At 37.9% G+C, this 21,116-nt stretch overlaps 1 protein-coding gene and 1 non-coding gene across 3 annotated transcripts in view; both read left to right on the top strand.

The window, feature by feature from the left end:
• SLC9A9 (solute carrier family 9 member A9) overlaps nucleotides 1-21,116 on the top strand; it is a 537,539-nt gene that overhangs the window by 198,072 nt on the left and 318,351 nt on the right. The gene's annotated exons all lie outside the window — the stretch shown is intronic.
• On the top strand, nucleotides 7,842-7,948 carry LOC112909460 (U6 spliceosomal RNA). The gene has a single exon (XR_003233122.1). It is a non-coding gene; the product is annotated as a U6 spliceosomal RNA (small nuclear RNA).

Raw genomic sequence — 21,116 nt, 5'->3', positions numbered from 1 at the left:
AAGAGAGAAAGAAAAAAAAAAAAAAGAAAAGAAAAGCATACCTCAGACCCCCCTGAGTTAAACATTAATCATGTGACTCTAACCACAGCACAGCATTTGGGAGGAAGGTAATTGATCACAGTAAAAGCAGCTTGCCATAAGAAAATGTTTTGTATCTTTTCAGTAGTTCCTGGAGTCAAGGAATCAAACTGAGAGGAGAATACAAGCAGTATATTATTGGGAGGCTATTGCAATCAGCACAGCTGTTTCCAAATTGTTTGTCACATATTTCAGCCCCCGCTGTTTTCTTGTTTTTCTTTTTTTCTACATTAGGGGGAAAAAAATCCATATTGTTCGGATTTAGCTTTCTTGAAGTGCTTCAGGTTTCTAAGGCAGTCCTTTAAGTAAGTTGCTACTGAGGTAATTCCTTCTGTTTATGTGTAATATGCAAATGGAAATAACAGTACTCCCCTCTATGTGGCGGCTGGAACGTTTCAGTGAGAGGTGTCATAGAGTTTGCCCTCAGGGAAGTATGAAAATATAACTTGGTGCAAATCAGCTGGGGACTCCCGTGCGTGTCATTTCAAATCAGCCCACACTAGTTACAGGTATTTTGGTCTGTTTTGCTATAAACAAAAGGATACCATGAAATGGAGGTTTGACAAACACGCAGTTCTATTGGGGAACCTTGACATCACCTCAAAAAAGCAATTATTTGCCTCTACTTTCTTTTTTTTTTTTTTTAAATAATTTATTTATTTAGAGAGGGAGAGACAAATAGCACACGCAAGGGGAGAGACAGAGTGAGAAGGAGAGAGAATCCCAAGCAGACTCCACCTTGAGCTCTGTGTCCCATGGTTCTGACTGAGGTCATGACCTGAGCTGAAACTGAGTTGGATGCTTAACCTCTAACTTTGCTTTCAACCCCTAACTTTGCTTTCCATATTGGTGGTCTGGCATCCTAACTGCCAGGTTCCTCTTGCAAACCTGTCAGAGCACTAGGGCACCACTCTGAAGATCAATGTGACTTAATGCCAAGCCAGCTCCTTGCTAGCCATGAAAGATTAAAGATTATCCATGAATAAGAGATTGTCTGAAGGCAATAGGATCGCACACGATTTGGCTCTACTTGGAGGGCAATATTCCATTTCAATGGGCTGCATTCAAACAAACTCACATGGGTTCAGAGTTGGAAACTTTGAAACAGGCTAAATGCAAATTTTAACTGTTTTCTGTCATATACAGTGATATCTACTTCTCTGCAATCTTGATGCTGCCGATGGCAATCACTGTCTATGTGGAGACAAGGCCAGTGCAACTCTGAAGTGACCTAACCCATGTGGGGCAGGCTGGGATGCTGTCTTGAATAAAGGCCAGCACTCACTGTCTTTTAGATGCTTCTAACATTGATGATTAAGCCAAATCAGCTTAAAAGTACCCCATGCTTTAATCTCTAATTGCTTCACATTGACCTCTACATCATTGTCCTTGACCTCTTGACTTTCCTTCCAAGATACATTCTAAGTTAAGCTACTGTGTATTTTTTGGGTTATGCTCCCAGGCCCTAGAATACTTCCTAGTCACCTTATAGAAAAAGATCTAATTTTAAGACAACTTTGCAGACTAATTGGGTGCAAAGTGATCCGTCAAAAATTCTTTCCATAAATGAATATTCCATTCTGAGGGTTTTTTTTTTCATGTATCATTTTGATTTTTGAGGTGCCACAGATCAGGTTTATTCTGCTTTGTTTTCTTCTCTGAGTATCTTTTTGGTTTTTTGCTGTTTCCTCCACCCACTCATACCTCCATTCCCAGAATACAAGGGAAATTAAATGTTCAAAAAGTATACTCATTTGAAAAAAAAATCTAGATAATCAACATTTAGGATTGTACCCAATACAACTGATTGGAAAGGTTTTTAATGGATTGAAGATAAAAATTGATTAAAAATCAATGTTTCTCTCCACTATGTCATGATTTGGTAACCTTTTATATAAAGGATATGGGGTGGTATAAGAGGAGAACATAGAACAAACGTAATAGCCAGAGATTAGTTAGCTGAAGTTAACTAAGGGTTAAATTAAATTTTATAAATTAAAGAAAAAATATCGAAAGACCCAAGTCTGAAAAATTTTAGTACTTGTCCTTGTTTGTATTTTTATTGCTGTCCCACCTTTAAATTAATTGGTGCACTTTAGAAAACAATAAATTGTAGACAAGCAAAAATAAGTACACTAGAACCCCTGCCATGATCCAACCTACTCAAAGACAGCCACTATTATATATATATACACCATTTATTTTGCTCATACATATACATAATATATACATATAAACAGGCATACCTCGGAGATATTGTGTGTTTGCTTCCAGACCTCTACAATAAAGCAGATATTGCAATAGATTGAATATTATAAGAAAGTAAGTCAAATGAATTTTTGGTTTCCCAGTGCATGTAGAAGTTATGTTTATACTATATATGGTAGCCTATTAAGTATATAATAGCATATGTCTAAAAAATGTACATACTGTAATTTTAAAAATACTTTATTGTTAAAAGATCCTAACCATCATCCGAGCTTTCAACAAGTCATAATGGGGGGTCATGTCTCGATGTTGATGGCTGCTGACTGATCAGGTTGCTTGATGATTGGGTGGCTATGGCAATTTCTTAAGATGACAATGAAGCGTGCTGCATCAATTGACTCTTCCTTTCACAGTGATTTCTTTGTAGCATGTGATGCTGCTTTATAGCATTTTGCCCACTGTAGAACCTCTTTCAAAATTGGAGTTAATCCTCTCAAACCCTGCTGCTACTCTATCGAGGAAGTTTATGTAATATTTTACATCCTTTGTTGTCATTTCAGTAATCTTTGCAGCATCTTCCCCAGGGGTAGATTCCATCTCAAGAAAGCTCCTTTTTTGCTCATCCGTAAGAAGCAACTCCTTATCTGTTAGTTCGATCATGAGATTGCAGCAATTCAGTCGCATCTTCAGGCTCCACTTTTAACTCTAGTTCTCTTGCTATTTCCACCACATCTGTATCTCCTCCACTGAAGAAGTCTTGAACCCCTTAAAATCATCAGTGAGGCTTGGAATCCACTTCTTCCAAACTTCTGTTAATGTTCTATTTTGACCTCTTGCCATGAACCATGAATATTAGTGGCATCTAAGATGATGAGTCCTTTCCAGAAAGCATTCAACTTACTTTGCCCAGATCCATCCAAGGAATCACACTATGTGTAACAGCTATAGCCTTATGAAATGTATTTCTTAAATAAAAAGACTTGAAAGTTGTAATTACTCCTTGATTCATGGGCTGCAAAATGGATGTTGTGTTGGCAAGCATGAAAACAATAGTAATTTTGTTTTATTTCTCCATCAGAGCTCTTGGGTGACCAAGAACATTGTCAATAAGCAGTAATATTTTGAAAGGAATATTTATTTCTGAGCAATAGATCTCAACAGTGGGCTTAAAATATTCAGTAAGCCATGTTATGAACAGATGTGCTATCATCTAGGCTTTGTTGTTCCATGTATAGAGCACAAGCAGAGTAGATTTAGCATAATTCTTAAGAGTCCTAGGACTTTTTTAATGGTAAGTGAGCATTAGGTTAAACTTAAAGTCATCAGCTGCATTACCCCCTGATAAGAAGTTCAGGTTCTCTTTTGAAGCTTTGAGACCAGACATTGACTTCCCCTCTCTAGCTATGAAAGTCCTAGATGGCATCTTCCAGTTGAAGCTGTTTTGTCTATGTTGCAAATCTGTTGTTTTGTGTAGCCAGCTTCATTAATTATCTTAGTTAGATCCTCTGCGTAGTTTGCTGAAGCTTCTACATCAGCACTTGTTGCTTCACATTTTACTTTTATGTGACCGAGACAGCTTCTTTCCTCAAACCTCATGAACCAACCTCTGCTGGCTTCAAACTTTTCTTTTGAAAATAGGTTCCTCACCTCTTTCAGCCATCATAGAGTTGAACAGAGTTAGGGCTTTGCTCTGGAGTAGGATTTGGCATAAGAAAATGTTGTGACTGGTTTGATCTTCTATCCAGACCACTAAAACTTTCTCCATTTCAGCAATATAGTTTTCTATATTTGTTTTCTTATCCTTCATGTGTTCACTGGAGTAGCACTTTTAATTTCCTTCAAGAAATTTTCCTTCGCATTCACAACTTGGCTGTTGGGCACAAGAGACCTAGCATTCAGCCTATCTCAGCTTTCAAAATGCCTTCCTCATTAAGATTAGTCATTTCTAGCTTTTGACTTAAAGTGAGACACATGCAAACCTCTCCTTCACATGAACATTTAGAGACCATTGTAGGATTATTAATTATCCTAATTCTAATATTGTTGTGTCTTAAGGAATAGGGAGGCCCAAGGAGAAGGTAAGAGGCAGGGGGAAGGCTGGTTTGTGGAACATTCAGAATACAAACAACATCTATCAAGTAATTTCTCCATCTTATATGAGTATAGCTCATGCGACCCCCCAAAACAATTACAATAGTAACATCAAAGACACTGATCAGGGACACCTGGGTGGCTCAGCAGTTAAGCATCTGCCTTTGGCCCAGAGCGTGATCCTGGATCCCAGGATCGAGTCCCACATCAGGCTCCCTGCATGGAGCCTGCTTCTCCCTCTGTCTGTGTCTCTGCTTCTCTCTCTGTGTGTCTCTCATGAATAAATAAATAAAATCTTAAAAAAAAAAAACAAAGACACTGATCACAGGCCACCATAACAAATATAATATTAATGAAAAAGTTTGAAATATTGGAAGAATTACCAAAATGTGACATGGAGACCCAGAGTAAACAAATGCTGTTGGAAAATTGGTGCCAATAAACATGTTGGACATAGGGTTGCTATAAACCTTCACTTAGTAAAAAAAAAAAAAAAAGTACAATATCTTCAAAGTATAATAAAGTGAATCACAATAAATCAAGCATGTCTCTACCTTATTTAGAGATTGTATCATACCATACAAAGTGTTTGAGAATATTTAACCAATCATCTTTGGTGGGATATTAGTTTTATTTTACTACCTGTTGGCAAATTTTCACTACTACAAAGAGGTACAATAATAATTAGTAAAAATAGAAATCAAAAACTCAAGAGAAAGGCAAGAAAATTATTCTGGAAATTGACAAAAATATCTGAAAGCTAAACATTATAAATCAGATTCACTGAACACCCAAGCTACCTATTCATGAAAAAAAATGTGTTGATGATAATTATATTCTTCTGACTAAATAATCTTATTTAACAAATTGCTTGTACCACCCAGTCCCTTTATTAGGTCCCAATAAAGATTTTGCTGCAAGTATGTGGTTCTTGTGAGAAAGGACCACTTTCTGAGCCCCAGGTGCTCTACCCATTTAACATACTTCAGATCTACTTCTTGCCCCTTCAACCTGCTATTCTTCTACCAACCTTTTCCTCCAGATGTTAATTTATAGGAATACTCAAATCATTGCTTATAAATTAACTTTTGCCCAATCAACCAGACTTTAACATAACATCTAATTGTTCCTACCTTTATCTTCTTAATCTTTTTACTAATTTCAGATAAATTATCCTTCTTTCTTCACTTGGGGCTAGATTCCAGGACCCTGAGATCATGACCTGAGCCGAAGGAAGATGCTTAACCAACTGAGCCACCCAGGAGCTCCCTCTTTCCTCCTTCTTAAGCAGTATTTTAGCTTGCCTCTACTATCTACTTTACTGTTAATATGTTTTCCTTCCATCACCAAAACTAGCAAATGAATTGTGTTACTCTGCTTTCTTATATCCCTCTTTAACCCCTATAAACTGGCTTCTTTCCCTTGACTTAACCAAACCTGCTTCTCCGTTTCTTTCTTTTTTTTTTTTTTTTTTGCATTTCTTTTATTCTATTCAAACTGCCCTTTCCAAGAACTCAGCCTTTTTTCTTCTCTGAAACATCAAAAACTGTTCAACTGCCTACCTGTGAGAGCTCTCCTCTCTTCCATCCATTCCTTTCCCTGCTCTAATCTAGCTTTCTGTCTTTCCCTAAACCCTTGCTATGTTGTCTTACTACTTCTCTTTCTCCTGATCACCTTACAAATTTATCCCTACCTTTGTTTCTCTCTTGGCACTTATGCCCTTCAGCAAGTTGTCTGTTCTCATAGTTTCACATCCACTCCCTGTTTCAGGAATATAGGTTTCTGGATGAATATAGGTTTCATGAATATATTTTCGTGAATGTAAGTTTCTGCAAAGGGAACGTAAGGATCAATTATTTTGAGATACTGCATGGTGAATATAGCTTTATTCTCCTCTCATGCTTGGGATGATACTTTGGCTGGCTATAGAATTTTAGGTTAGAAATCAGGTTACTTCAAATATTTCAATACATGTTTCCTTGTCTTCCAGCTTTCAGTGCTGCTTTCAAAAATCCAATGCTGTATGACTCTGATACCTTTGTATGTGATTTATTTTTTTATATTTCAAGGAATTATTTAAATTTTCCTTCATATTCCTTTTGTTTCAAAATGCCACAGTAATGTGCCCAGTATAATGTTCTTTTCCATTCACTGGGCTTTATATTTGGTGAGCCCCACAATTTAGAAATTTATACCCTGCAGTCTTGGAAATTTTCTCATGCCGTTTGTCTGATCATCTCATTTTCTCCTTTTTAATTCTTCACCTATATCTATCTAAGTATATATCTATCATCTGTCTATTAATATAAACATTTTCTGGAAAATTTACTCAACTTTATATTCCAATTTTGAAAATTTCATTTCAACTCTTGCATTTTGTTATTTCTAAAAGCCCCTTCTTGTTTTTAGGTTGTTTCTTTTTCTAGGCTCCTATTCTTATTTCATGAATACAGTATCTTCTCTTGCCTCAGAATATTGATAATAGGTTTCAGGATATTTTTTTTAGTGCCTTAAATTTTGTCTGTTTTCTGCAAGTTCTTTTTTTCTGTCTTTTCATTCTGTTCTCTGTTTCTCCTCACCCCATTAGAAAGGCTTAACTGAATATCCATATTTAAGAGAAAGGGAAGGGGGGAGGCCTCAGAAGGCACAGGAAATGAGTTAGGGGCAGGCTCTGAGCTTGTCAACCAGTGAGCCTCATTGAAGGGTAATTGGGGAAACTGGTGTTTATTTGGTAGCACCTCCAAATTTAAGTATCTGTGAACCAGTTTCTCCAAATAATTCCTGTACTAGGAGGTATAAGCCAATTACCAATATTCTGGGAGACCTATATGGAAAAGGGTTTGGGGGTTTTCACGGTTTATTACATGGACTTTTGCTTATACCAGAACATTCCTCGTTCAGTCTCTGAAGAAAGAAAATCCTCATGAGGTGGGGTATGTGATAATGGCAGGCTGCTCAGAGAAACAGATCAAATATCCTAAATTTAACAAAACAGTGTTGAAGTTTAGAAACATAAATATTCAAAAGTAATGGGTAAAATTATGAAAGTCCTGATTAATGCTGAGGAATCAGCTCTACCAGATACTAAAATGTACTTTGAAGCTCTAGCCATCAAAGTTTGGTGCTTGTGAAGGAAAAGGCTGACAGCTTCATGCAAGATTGAGTCAGAAAAAACTCCAAATGACACATGTGGGTATTTTGAATATGCTAAAAGTGTGTTTTTTTTTTAATCTTGTAGAGAAAAGATGAATTATAACAGGATATTCATTTCAATGTTATTTATGAAAGCAAAAAATTAAAAACAATCTAAGTGTTCACCAATATGAAACTTGTTTAATACACATGATAACTTCATACAACACTTGCAGCTGTTCAAAAGAATGAAATAATTCTGTGTGAGCTGATTAGGAAGAGATCCAATACATGACTTAAGAAGCAATTTGCTGAGTAATATGTATGGTATTGTGCTCGCTTCGGCAGCACATATACTAAAATTGGAACGATACAGAGAAGATTAGAATGGCCCCTGCGCAAGGATGACACGCAAATTCGTGAAGTGTTCCATATTTTTTTGTATGTTGCAAAATAATAATAATAATAATATGTATGGTATTATCTCACATTTGTTCTGAAAGAGAGCGTATCTATTTGCTAATCTATGCATGAAAGGTCTAGAAGCATAAGAAATATTAATAGTACCCCAGGGAATGGGAATCGGGGATTGGGAATGGAGGGGAAGAGTCTTTCATTTTTCACTTTATACCCTCTAAACTCTTAGATTTTTTCTTCACTTTTTTCCCATGAGAATATATATCTGTATAGCTAAACTTTTGTTAAACATTAATAACTACAACATTGCTAGCTTGCCATCCAAATACTAGATTGTGAAATAGTTTTTAAATGTAATTGAAAAATATTGATCCTAAGCTGGCCTACCCTATAGCAAATTGGCCCATGAGCTGGGATTTATTTCTTCAGGCTTGTTATCATACTATATCTTTGCCCTCAACAACTCCAGCTGCCAATCATCATGTTTCCTTGCTTGCTTTCTTTAGAGCCAGACATCTAAAGTTCTTAGATCACTCTCTCCAGAATTTTTATTTACTTACCTTGCTGCAACATAAGAGTTACCCAGATATCTGTTCTCCTCAATCATTTGCTACAGTTGCAACAGATCTGTATATAAAACAGTCTTATAAAGAATAGACTGGGGGATCCCTGGGTGGCGCAGCGGTTTGGCGCCTGCCTTTGGCCCAGGGCGCGATCCTGGAGACCCAGGATCGAATCCCACGTTGGGCTCCCAGTGCATGGAGCCTGCTTCTCCCTCTGCCTGTGTCTCTGCCTCTCTCTCTCTCTCTGTGACTATCATAAATAAATAAAAATTTAAAAAAAAAATTAAAAAAAAAAAAGAAAACTGGCTTGGAGACCAGAATTATTAAAAAAAAAAAAAAAAAAAAAAGAATAGACTGATCTTCACCCCTCCCTGCTTTAACTCACTGGAGTGGGGAAATGGATCACAGTACCCACAAACTACACAACAAACTAGGATCCGTCTAGGAAACTAGAGAATTTACATAATTTCACATTTCTTTTCATCTAGAGAAAACTTTTTAAATGATTCAACTATATGCAAATATATGGCAAATAAAACATATTCATTACCCAGATCTTTTTAAAAGATTGATATTATTTCAGAACCGTTTTTATAGGAATAAAAATACAGCTACTATTGTAGTCTTCTTATTTACTTCTTTCTCTAACTCTCTTCTCCCTGAGGGTAACCACAACCCTAAAGTCAGCATGTGTTTTTCCTGACCCTTTTTATATGCCCTACATCTGTATGGACCTATAAACAATATACAACACATTTCTGTGTTTTAAACAATTTACATAAATGGTACTATGTTGTACCTTCTTGTTTCAATTAGATTGCATTCAGCTATAAGTAACAACAACAACAAAAACAACAAAAAACCCTCTACCAAGCATTAAATAATTGTTATTTGTCTCACATAAGAGAAATCTAGGGAAAGGTGGCTCAGTGGTGATTGAGTGGCATAGTCATGTCATCAGAAATGGTAGTGACATTATCTATAATTCTGTTGCACTATCCTAGTGTGTGGCTTTCTATCTACTGGCTACAAGTTGGCTACCAAACCTCAGGAGCTCACATTCCAGAAAAGAAAAAGACGGGAGTCAATGGCAGAAAGTCTTCTCCTTATTTTGCTTTTTTCTTTGAGAAGGGAAAGACACGCAAAGATTTTAGTAGATCTCATTTGCTAGAACTAATGCACCATTTGCTGTAAGAGAGGACAAGATACTGAGTATTTTAGCTTTTCTGCTTCCTTAGTACAGAAAATCACTGTGAAAAGGGGGTTATTAGTGACTTTTAGGTTATTAGTCATGATGTCTTCTATTGTATTCTTTTACAACTTCCTTTTTCCATTTGCCATTATTTTTTTTTACAATTTAGCCATATTGGTAATTCTAGATATAATCCATTCATGTTAATTGCTCTGTAATATTCTATTATATAAATATATCCATTTATTTGTGCATTGTTGTGCCCAAGATTGCGAATCCTAGAGCAAGGAGCTGACACCGATGCAAACACAGGAGGGTTTATTTACAAGCTCGAGCTTGGGTCCAAGTATACCGACACAGCCACAGCGGAGCAGGGACTTGGACCCTGAGGCTAAGAGGCGTAGAAGTTTTATAGGGGCCCGTGGCCAATGAGATTGTAACACACACAGAAAGTTGCACAGTCATGTGGGTCCACACGGAGGTGGCCAATTGAATTACATTTTACCCTATAGTATCCATTTGAACTGGCCTATTACTTTGGTCAGAATTGGCGCCCAGTTTTGGCGGGCACAAGGCGGGGTTACATTGTTATGAGCCGATTTCCAGTAAGGGTGTGCCCAGCGGCTTGACTAGGGTGGGGCAGCGCCTTAAGCAATAAGCAGGTCATGTGGGGATGATACAGGAGGTGGTGGGTGCAGCACAAAATGGAGTTAGTCCTGCTCTGCTTGTCCAGGGATAGGGGATTTTTGTTAAATTTCCTGGGTCGCACATGCATCTTCCTGTTGATGGATCTTTAACTTGTTGCCACATATTCACTGTTACAAAAATGCCATGTGAATATCCTTGTATATATCTCTTTGTGCTCGTGTGAGAATTTTATGTGTAAATACATATTACATAATAGTATACTATACAATAAATGCATTACACAACATATCTTTATGTTTAGTATATTTATATTTATTTTATATTTAGTATATTGTATACTACATATATATTAAGGGGTGCCTGGGTGGCTCATTTGGTTGAGCATCTGACTCTCAGTTTCGGCTCAGGTCATGATCTCAGGGTCATGAAATCAAGCCCCATGTCCAGCTTTGTGCTCAGTGGAAAGTCTGCTTGAGATTATTTCTTCCCCTCCCCCTGCAAGTTCTCTTCTCTCTCTTTCTCTCTCTCTGTCTCAAATAAATAAATAGATAAATAAATAAATAGTATAAATCATTTATATATATTAGTAGAATAGAATGATAGGTAACATTATTTTCATCTCTGATCTCACACACAAACACGCACACATATCTTATTTTGTGCTTTCAGTGTAAATACTTTTTCAATGCATTTTGTTTTTGCCTTTTCTGCTTTCATTTAGACTATGGAGTTCTTGCTATCCCTTTGTTGATGTTGTTCTACCACCGTGAAGTGATTCACTTTAGTTCCTTTTATTGTTTTAGTCAATATCCTTAAATTCTAAATGCATAATTCACATAACATACATAATCAACAAAGTCCAAAATAAATATATGTCTCTGGCATCATCCTTCCTAATTCTGAGAAATTAAAATGCTTTAACTCTTCCATCATTCCTTCCATCATTCATGTCATTAATCATCTAGTATTTTAGTTCTACCTCATTTTAACCATTCAATAATCACAATTATTTTTACAATCAATGCTTATTTGGTTTATCGGTATGTTTAATATTTTCTTCGCTTAGCATTGCATGTACCTACTCTTCCCTCTGTGTCCAGTTTTCTTCTTTCTGAAGCTTTTCTTTAATGATTCTTTTACTAAAGATATGTGATTAGTAAATTATCTCAATAGTAGTAATTTAGTAGTAAATTACTGTGTTGCATCTTTTCAATTTATTATGCATGACTCTTAGCGTTCTTTTATATTTTTCTTCTCTTTATTTGCCTGTGTTCTGGATCATTTCTTCCGATCCTGTTCTCTGATCCTCTTTTGAGCTGTGCTGATTGAGTTTTTTATTTTATTGCCTATGGTTTACTTTCTAAATTTTGGTCTGGTTCTTTTTCATATTGGCTATGTTCTTTCATTATGTTTTATATTTACTTTTAAGATATTAGTAATTATTTTAAAAGTAGCTGTTTTTTTATGTCTTTTAGATTGTGCAGTTGTTTTTATTTCTTATAGTACTAGTTCTTTCTTTTAAATTTGTTTTTAATTTTATGCCTTCCCTTCATTGTAGTTACTATTTTTATATTATGCACATATATTTTTTATCTTTATGTTTTGTGAAACAAAGTTATAATGAAAAGAGAGGGATATTGGTTTATATTGTACTTCAGTTCAGTTAAAGAAAACATACAAACACATCTTTTTGTGAGGCTTTTTTTTTTTTCTTTAATAGCGTCAACTGGAGCTTGTCATTCTTGCTTTGAGTTTTCACTTTGTTTCTTACTCCTAGGGATTCCTATTCCTTTATTTTGAGTTCAGCTATGTGTTTAAAAGTTGTTATAATTTACATATAGATTTATATACACTAATACAGGAGGGAATTCTGCATTAGTTTAGTTCTATTGGTTGCTAGAACAATCTATTAATGACTTTCTGAAGACACTTAATTTGCTTAACACTGCTCTGTACTCCTGTCAGCACCTAGTGATGTCATGAGGTCATTGAAAACAAATAGTGGTCTTAAAAGTGGTTTCTGTAAAATTCCTTTAATATGTGCCAAAGATAATATCTGCTAATATGATTGTCTAAAGCGGAAGTAAACATGTAGGCCATCAGCCAGATTCCATCTGTAGACATATTTTGTTTTGTCCATCCATTGTTTAAGTATTTTATGTTAGTTTCCAATTAAAAATTGGCTAATTTCACATAATGGTTAAGAGTTTTAGTGTCTCTTAAAAACAAACAAGCAAACAAAAATAACCAGGAAAACACAGTTCCTCTTGCATCCTTGTGCCAGTATTAAGAGCCGCTGGCTCCAGTATTAGAGTTCTCACTACCCTCCTTTGTTTCTACACATAGCTTGTTCCTTTACATTGTAGGTGTGGCCTCATAAGCACCTGAGTTTGCAATTTCTGGTCTTAAGAACTAAAAATGTTTGTGGATTATCAGCAAATAAACCAGCATTCAGATCCTAATTATGTGTAAGGGCTAATTAATCTGGTTAGCTGTTGAATGTTTTAACATGTAGACACTTCTTAACTCATTAAGGTCAGAACGCGGATCCTGCTTTTCGGTATGCTCCACTGGAAGTGTATTTATTTTGGGGAGTGATCTAAGGTCCTGTATTACTACCTTAACTGTAGTAATATAACATATGGGTTCTGATGTGGTTTAGGCAAGCAGAAAAGAGGCTTTCATTTTTGCTTCATATTGGTCCATCTGTATCTTTGTGAGGTCTGGTGGTTCCTTTGGAAGCAGAAGCTCCAGAACTCCCTCTAATTCTTGTTTCAACTGCTGGGCCCCTTGGTGGAAACTTGACAGAATCTGTGGGTAATTAATAAGAATTGGACATGCTTCCAACTCTAAATTATTTCTTCTTTCTAGTTTTGCAAGAATTCAGCAGTATCACAGCTGAGTGGGAGTACTGTAAACTGTTATTAAATAGCTTTATTATTCTTTGGTAGGTTAGTTATTAATTTGGTCAGTCCTAATATGAAAAAAAAATAGCCTTTATTGTCTCACAATCTCTTCCATATAAACTGTGTTCCCAGATACTCAGAAGCATGTGTTTTTGACTTGTACCCCATGTACTTCTACCTCCATGCCCCCCACCCCTTGCTTTAGCTGCACTAAACTTTTCACCATGTCCTAGATTACTCCTATTCTCCCTGAGACCTGGTGCCAGCCTCTTTTTCATCAAGACCAGTTCTGGTTGCTGTCTTAAGACAGAAGTCATTTTCTCTCACTGACACTCTCATTTTGCTTTATTGACTCTGTGAAGAGCATGATGGCTGTCACCTAGTTTTATGGTTGACTTTCCATATTTCTGTTCATCGCTAGGTTTTGAACTTCTTCTTCAACTTTATTTTTGTTTTGGTTTTGACCTTCTTAAAGAGGAAGCCCCACTTCTTGTCTTATTCATCTTTGCATTGCTAGAGCCTAGCTGTCTGCTCAGCACCTAACACAAACTCAACAAACTCAGAATGCTTTGAATTCAACTTAATTACTTCAACAAAGGATATGAGTTGGTTTATAGGGCTAAGGAATATTTATTTTCGAAAAGAATAAGTAAATGAAAAAGATGATAACACATCACTTAAAAGAAAGAAGAATGTGGATATCTGGCACAAATCAGGTTCTTAGTTAACATTAAATTTTGTTCAGAGCCTCCTGGCAACAAGGTGAAAAGGGAAGTACGTAAGTTTTATATAGTTCTCTAAGTCAGTTAAATAAAGCACACAAATCATTTGACAGTGTTGTTTTGTTACTAAACTCTATGAAAAATAGGGCATAGAATGGGATAGTAGGCAATGTCCTGGATTAGTCTTAGGAAAGACCAGAAGTATTTTTCAAATTGACCTTCTAAAATCTACCCTCCGTAAAAGCTAAAAACAAAGCAACAATCCCTAACTGAATAAAGTCAATACTGTAATAGTTCCTTAAAGTTATTTACTGATGCTGTGATATAAAACAAAACTAGAGTCTAAGTAACTCTTACTTGTATATTGCTGTGTAACAAATTACCTCAAAACTCTGCTGCTTAATGTGGAAAACATTTATCTCACAGTTTCTGAAGGGCTGTTTAGGCTGGGTTGTCTTGTAGGGTCTTTCATGGAGTTGTAGTCAATGTAACAGCAGCACTGTAGTCTATGAAGACTCAACTGGAATGAAGGATATACTTCCAAGTTGACTCACAGGGCTGTTGGCAGAATGCTTTACTTCCTAGCCACACAGACTACGCTATAGGCCTCGGCGTAAGTTGGCATACCCCAGAAAGAGGATCCAAGAGAAAAATCGTGATATAGCACATGTGAGAAAATGAGAGAGCAACCAAAATGGAAGCTACAGTAACTTTTAAAATCTACTCCTAGAAGTGACATACTATATCACTTCGTCTCTATTCTGTTGGTCACATAGACCAACCCTGGTACAGTGTGAGAGGGACTACACATGAGTAAAGACACCAAGTGTCAGGGATTGCTGGGGGCCATTTCACAGGATGGTGACCAGAGTAAATGCTTGGTACTCATATACTTTTGGCGGTCTTTCTTAAACTTCGGACATGAGCACTTTTACATATCTCATGAAGACCATTCAGAGTTGCTGTCTATGGCTAGAAGTCAATATTTATGCTGTTGATTCATGAGAGATGTGTATATCCCAGAAGACAAATGTACTTGGTGTAGTGTGAAAATGTGCAAGCCTGATGTGTGTTTCTTTCCCATCTCTGCAGTGAAAAGGTCAACAGCTTCCTCAAAGAAATTTGAATAGGCTCAAGGGGCTTAGAAGAGCTGCACGTAGATTTCTACACATAGAATCTGAAAGAGAAACTCCTGCCTTTAAAACCTTTAAGCTCACATGCGGTCATAGGCATTCTCAGTCACAAGTCTGGGAAATGCCATTTCCACTGCCTGGCTTTTGGTAGGGCTGCATCTTAAATGGTCCTCAGGGACAGAGCTGAAACTGAAATAAAGAAATGGTCTTATAATGTTAGAGGGATTCCTTTGGAGAAAGTCAGGTACTATTATTGTCTGTATTATACAGTTGGGTTAAGTAATTTATCCCGTATTATAGAGCTAAGTATCAGATATCTTATTCAACCAGGCTCTCTCATTTTAGACTACATGCAGAATTATCCTACTTGTGCCTGTATTTCCTGTAGTTTTTTAAAAGGAAACATTAAAACATTAAAAATGAATGAAATATTAATTAAAAGAACACAGAACTACTATTAAGTAATGTATTTAAGTATAAGAATTTCTAGAGGGTAAAGGAATTGCTACAATTTAACTAAGTCCCTTTAAAGGCAGTAAGTAAATGTTTGAAGCGACTGACCCCATACAACTGCCTTTCCTTACTTGGGCGGAACTTCTGAGAGAGCAGACTTTAGCTAAGATGTCAATGTTGAGATCTTGAGAGGTGTTGACCTAGAGTCCCTGGATCTGAGCCAGAGCATCCAGCATGGGTCAGAAGCATGGACAGGAAGGAGGTCGGTGGCTGTGGGGCCGGCTACGTGCCGCTGGTCCCATAGTGAGCAAGCCAGAGATTTGTGAAAGCAAAACAGTTCAGCAGAGGTCCATTCTCTCCTGACTCTTGGCTGCTCTGAAACATTATTTTGAAACATTGAGTAATACAACAGCCAAGTGAATTTTTTTATATGATAGTGTTAATGATAAATAAAACCTGTAGGAGTAAGAAGTTTTTAAAAATTGAAGAAAGGCATTGCCTAAGAATTTAAAACAAGTAGGGAAGAGGACGACAGAAGATGGTGGCACACAGACTGAAAATGCTAAATAGCAGAGCCTCCAGTCTTGGGCAGGGTGGAGCGAGGGCAGGGAGGGGTGGTGGGAGTTCTGCAGGCACTGGGCACTGGAGGAGGGATGGACTTGGGGTAGAGAGGCAGGCACAGGGACGGGGGAAATCATGGAAGCAGAGGAGGGAAGAGTGAGAGGGTCTTGGGCCCCACAAAGGTGTTTCCTCCAGAAGAGTCTGAAAGGGAGCCTTTCAGTATTCTTGTGCAAACACATGGACACCTTCCATCTGATATAGGCACTTACCAAAACACATAGAACTGGGTCTTCCTTCCAGGTGGTTCTACATAATAGCTAGATAATGGGTTCAATAAATAATCCCTTAACAGTGTGCTTCATAGACCCCTGGTCATGAGAACCTAGGAATGAGACCACCTGATCTGTTAGCTAGAGGTCTGCTGACACCATGACATTGAACCAAAATTTCAGTAGAACACTTGGGTTCTCTTTGTGAATGAAATAATGAGAATCTTAGTCCAGCTCTGCGTCTTCCATCAAGCATCTGTTTTAGAGGATTCCTATGGCGATCATTTTGCTTCACCATTTACGAAGTCTTCTCATGTGTGTCCTTATGACAGACATAAGAGGCAAAAAAGAGTAAACTAACATTTTTGTTCCTTCTTTACAGATGAGGCAACAGAGGCAGGGTAGTAACTCCTCGAGGTTGCCTTTGCAGCTGTCCTACTGTGTATGCTGCGCATTGCACTGAATCCTTACAGCGACCTTGGAAGTTACCACACTTAAAGGGGTTGAGTGACTTGTCCAGTAGACTGCTGCCTCCAAGGTAGCAGAGCTCACCCTCAAACTCAGAGGGCCTAATACCAGCCCTCCTTTCTCTCCACAGTGAAATTCAAACATGGTGTTAAATCTAAACTCTGCGGTACATAAATTAACAATAGGGGTGGGAAGGTTAAATACACACATTTGGAGAATTATTTGATACTGGATTTGGAAACCCAACATAGATACACACTTTTAAAAACAATCCACGAAGGTGATATGGTACAGTAAAGAACAGGGATTTTGAAGAAAGATGTCCTCAATTTAAATCCTGGCTCCCCCATTTGCTGTTGAAATGGATTTGGCCAAATCTACAGAATGGAACTCACCACAAAATTCATTTCATTGGAATGTGATGAAACTCAGATGTTGCCTATGAAGTCACTTTTTAATTTTTAAATCTATATTATTTTTTTTAAAGATTTTATTTGTTTATTCATGAGAGACAGAGAGAGGCAGAGACACAGGCAGAGGGAGAAGCAGGCTCCATGCAGGGAGCCCGATGCGGGACTTGATCCCGGGACTCCGCGATCACGCCCTGAGCCAAAGACAGACGCTCAACCACTGAGCCACCCAGGCGTCCCAAATCTAAATTATTTTGAATCTTTATGTGGGGAAGATCGCAGCTCATTCCCCATCTCAAAAGACGGATCGTTGGTTTACATATTTTTGTCCTCTCCTTGCCTCCCCGCCTCCCATAGTCACCTGTGTATCCCCAGCATCCACAGCAGTGCTGGGTACTTAGTAGGTACCCGGGAAATATTCATCGAATGAACAAACATGAATCCCAATAGAAATCATCATATTGGAATTTCATCAAAGAAAAGATATTTTTGAAAAATAGCTCCCCTCCTGTCATAATGGAGACTGTTTCCCCCTCAGCTTCCTGCGTCTAAGGGAAATGAAATGTGTGCTCCAACACACTTGCAGCGTTTCCGCTTACATTCCCATTCACCACTTTCTTATGATCAGTTAAAATAAATCACACAGAGCTTCCTCTCTGCATTGTTTTCTGATCTGTAGCAAGCCCTGCCAAGAAGGAGGGAGGCAACCCAGTGGGTCCCTTCTCTCAGCCTCCGGCACGGTGAGAAAAGAGGATTTGAAATAGTAGAAAGTATTGGTGGAGAAAATATTTCAGCCTTATGGTCTCCTTAACTGTCTTTATCTCCTATATTTCATTATCCTAGCTCCTCTCTATGACCGTGAAACAATTTCCCAGTCCGAGCCTTAACCTGGTTGCTGACCAACAGGGGTGTTTTCATACTGATCGGTCTTTTCTGATTTACTGCACATTGAATTTTAGGACGGTGATTTCAAATCCATTAGAGGAACAAAAATGTCACCAATCTCTGTACATCATTAATATTTAAAAATAGAGTTATTAGCTTTAAGGGTTGACCTAGCAGTGTTAATATTTAAATCTGACAAATTGCTGAATTCTATTGTTTATTTCTCACATGCTTATAGTCCACCCAGGGGGGGGGCTTCTCTCAGTTTTTGCTGCCTGTCGGGGCAACAGCATATCTGGAGGCAGCATTGGGCTGGTAGGTAAGAGGCCAGAAAATAATAGTTGGAATAGTTGCAACAGTTATTGATCAGCTGCATGACCTCAGACCAGTGACTTCATTCTCCATATTTCCTTTGATTTCTGAATTAAAAAAAAAAAAGAAATGGAAAGAGCCGTTGATTGGTTTCTTACTTTGAGAGATGATGAGAAGGCAGATGAAATATTTTGGTGCACTCTGATTTCTTATGGGTTTCAAAGGATCCGTAAAGTGTTTGTTTCTTTTACTTATTTCCGTGTCATTATATATTTTATTCTGTATGACCTTTTAACGCAGAACCCACCGTGGAGGAATTTGGGTTCTTTGTTTCTCCTGAAGTGCCTGTTTGTGTTGCAACTGCACAAAGGACAGAAGTGATATTTTGCTGGGTCACAGAGAGTGTCAGTGGCAAGTTAAGATCAAGCCCAGGCAATTGTTTAGCTCATAAAGCCCCACAGCTTCCTGAGGATTATTTGTAGGTCGCATCTCAATCTTAGGTTTAATAACAACAACCACCACAAAGATTGCTGATTACTCAGATGTTAAGAACAGCCGTTATTTCTTTGCAAACAAAGGCCCTCCTCCCAGAATAAAAGAACCACTTATGCTTTCCAAGTAAAGTCTTTTTATTATTAGATTCCTGGGCATTTGGCGATTTATACTGTTCATATTTCAGTGCTCTTGGTAACAACAAAATAGCTGTTAACTGACTGTTTGATAAACTATAGAGAAACCCAGAAACATAATTATGTTTTTTTTTAAGAGTTAAATAGTCCTATGAACTGGGGGAGGAGAAACGACAGGGGATGTAATTTCTTTTCAAACCCTTTCCCCATGAGGCACATGCCAGGCTTTCTTTTCCTACTTAATCTGTTGCCACCGTCCCACTGCACCTGTGTGACAGCAAGAACTACCGCTCCAGGTCAATGAGGGGCAGCGAGTTTGAATCTTGTTCAGAGTGAGGGATGGAGGCCATCACCACACTGAAGCTGTGAGTTCTCCTCACATAATTTTCAGCATCCCGTTTGCCAAGCAAATCAAGACCCTGAAAACAAAAAAAAAAAACAAAACAACAAAACAAAGATTTCTGCTCCCAAAGAGAGCAAGAAATGGCCGCTCCACAGGTATCCCTTTGTCTTTTTATTGTCAGTGCCTCCTGGACCCCACACAAAGAAAACCAGACTCCTTCCCTGCTGAAGGACAAGGACAACAGCAGGTAGCACACTCTTCCTAACTGAAAAGTAGAGAATGATTTTTAAAATGCCGTGTTGACTTTCTGGCAGCATTTTAATAACACATTGGTAGGGGTAGGAGGGCATGGAACTTCAGATAAACCAGTACTGGGCTAGTGCTGTCGACAGAGCTTGCTTCTGGAATGTTCCGGGGGTAGCATGTGGAGATTCAGGGGATGAAGGTGTCTTTTTTGAAAGGTAGCTATCGGAGTAAGTTATGTAAACAGCATAACCAGTGATGACCTGGTGCTAAGTACCTGCCTGAGAAAAATGGATGGAAGTTGAACTCTGGTCAGCTCTCAGTGACCCTCCCAGAAGACCCTATCAGAGCATAGTCTCAGCCCCACTTTTGGTTCTGCTTGGATTTACAGACATGTCCTCTTCACTCTGGCAAAAGGCAGGAGCATCATTACATCTGGGCTTGTTTTATGATGCCTCATGGAAACAGCTGCGTTGCCTGTCTTTGTGTGGATACAGTTTTTAAAAAATGAAAATTGCCATGGCAACAGCTGCAGCCACTTATTACAGAGCAGTGGAAGTGACGCTGATATTTGTGGGGAAAGCTATGCTCTCAGAGTAATGTGTCCCTTACAATGAAGTGGATTTTTCCCACTAACATTTCCATTTTTAAAATATAATAAGGTATGAGAATATGTTCAAAAGAAATTTACTAGGGAACTGGAGAGCTCAGGGAATTGGTAGGCAGAAATGGAGCCTTTGATCTGTGGGCCCTGAGTTAAAATCCAACTGTTCATTACTGGCTCTCAATACTGGGATTCTAGGGAGGGCAGTGCTCGTTGCTTTCAACCTCCCCCTCCATAGACCACTCTGAACGGAATCGCTTCTCCGCAATAACGGTTATGATTAGAATTAATTGAAGCCAGTTTTTCTGCTTCTTTCAGCACCACACCTTTCTTTGAGCTCTGAGGAACCTCTAAATTTGAGACTATAGAAACCAATTTGCTCCCATCTCAGTAAGTGTGTAATAGTTTAAGAATAAGCTGCAGTTTACCTTTAACTCAGTTCTCAGATAAGTAATGTCTTTCACGGGCTCATGCTAAATAGGGTTCTGGCACTTTCTTTTTGCTGAGCTTTAAGAAGGAGAGTGGAGAGGAAGGCTATTGAAGAAAGGTTTTGCCATGACATGTATTCAAGACTTTATACGTTGTTGGGAGAGTGTCTGTACACTGAGTTTTGAATGAGTGAATGAGTTTTCCATATTCCCTAAGCATGATGTCATATCATTTTAACAATCTCATAGATCATATCCTTGATGGAAGCAGCCAGGTAATTCGACAGGAAGTATCTAATAATGAGGGAACAAAAAAGTGATGTCAATATTGGATAATTCTCTCTCACAAGGTTCAAATCCCTTAAGTAAAACTTATCCCATATATTTTTGGTTGTGCGCCTTAAAACTTTAGAGTGTATAT

The sequence above is a fragment of the Vulpes vulpes genome, chromosome 11 (genome assembly GCF_048418805.1).
Source record: "Vulpes vulpes isolate BD-2025 chromosome 11, VulVul3, whole genome shotgun sequence".
In the NCBI taxonomy this organism is placed as follows: domain Eukaryota; kingdom Metazoa; phylum Chordata; class Mammalia; order Carnivora; family Canidae; genus Vulpes; species Vulpes vulpes.
Note: the sequence above shows the minus strand (reverse complement) of the source record. Positions and strands in the feature narration are given on the sequence as shown.